The sequence below is a fragment of the Chenopodium album genome, chromosome 23, assembly GCF_948465745.1.
Source record: "Chenopodium album chromosome 23, dcCheAlbu1.1, whole genome shotgun sequence".
NCBI classification, from domain to species: domain Eukaryota; kingdom Viridiplantae; phylum Streptophyta; class Magnoliopsida; order Caryophyllales; family Amaranthaceae; genus Chenopodium; species Chenopodium album.
In genome coordinates this window covers 3942390-3943899 of record NC_137856.1, presented here as the reverse complement: position 1 = coordinate 3943899, position 1510 = coordinate 3942390, and positions in this window count along the sequence as shown.

Sequence of the window (1510 nt, the reverse complement as noted above, 5' to 3'; positions counted from 1 at the left end):
CACAGTAAGTAGTTACGTGAGAATATGGGGTTATGCATTCCTAGTATGTTTGTTATGTAAGGCTTTCATTGTAGTTTAATTAAATATGAGGATTTAATATAATTTTTGTTATTATTTTTTCCCTTCTCTCATCTTTATTTATTATTTTAACATGGTATCAAGAGTTTCAGGTTAGATCCGGGGAAAAGGGAAGGGAGAGAGATGAAGAAGAAAAGAAGAAAAAAAAAAAAAGAGACAGAGAGAGAGAGAGAAAGAGAGTATTAAAAAGTATGGAAACAAGCAACACAGCTTGATTTCATTGTGTGTGAGAAATTTAAAAAAAAAATATCGAGTGAAATTTTTTAATTATGCGTGTTTCTGTTTAACCATGGAAGTAATGGTTGGTTTGGCGTAGTGTTGATTGGGTTCCCTTTTAGCCCATGTAATTGGATTTTAGTCCGGTAAAAAAAGAGGGAAAAAAATTTTGAGGTAAAGATCGCGTAATCTTTACGAGTGTGGAAGTCGTAATCAACGCAGAGACGGTTTCCAAGATAATACCAAAGATTTGTGCTATGATGCAAGGTGACATGGTCAATTAGAGGACAATGTCAAAGAGAGCTTATGGAGAGATGTGCTCCATCGAATGTAAGTTGATGATAATGTACATCAACAAGATCGAGAAATTGATGAGAAGTGCATCAATAAAAAATGTCGATGAGGTTAGGTTGTACGGAGAGAAGTGCTCCGAGAATATCATGTTGGTGATTATGTGCATCAACAAAATTGTGTACGTGATGAGATGTGCATCACACATTACAACGTCTAGCAAGATGTCGTGGAATTTGAAGAGGGCAAGAGCAAGTTCTTCTAAAGTCGAGTGTGCGGTTAAGTGTTTATGTTGAGATTGAAGTACGTCAAGTTCAAGTTGTAATCCAAGGAAAAATCAAAATCGGGTGTTTAGCAAGAAGGCATGCTTTGGAGCAAAGGGAGTGTTGATTGATGCTCCAAACATCATGATAAATAGCTAGTTGCTATTTTCTAGTACAGGTTGTTAAGTAGTGAATGACATGAACTTTGAATTAAGGGGGTATGTTGGATATATCGTGGGATTAGTGATTCAAAGTTAATTGTTGACTTTGCTTAAATTTAGGAATAAGAAGCTAGTGGTTAGTTTTAGTTTCTAATTATTAGCACAGTAAGTAGTTACGTGAGAATATGGGGTTATGCATTCCTAGTATGTTTGTTATGTAAGGCTTTCATTGTAGTTTAATTAAATATGAGGATTTAATATAATTTTTGTTATTATTCTTTCCCTTCTCTCATCTTTATTTATTATTTTAACAGCCCAGACTTGGCCCCACTTGACGCCTTCAGGCTTGGTGCCTATCTGGGTAAGAATGGTGTAATAGCCGCTACTAAGAGTCGGACGATCAGTGAGCACAGAGCCAGACCAAAAATGCCGATCAATTCTTTGTATTTCGTCCGGGCAAAGATTTACAAATTGTGTGTTCAATAACACTTGATCAGCACT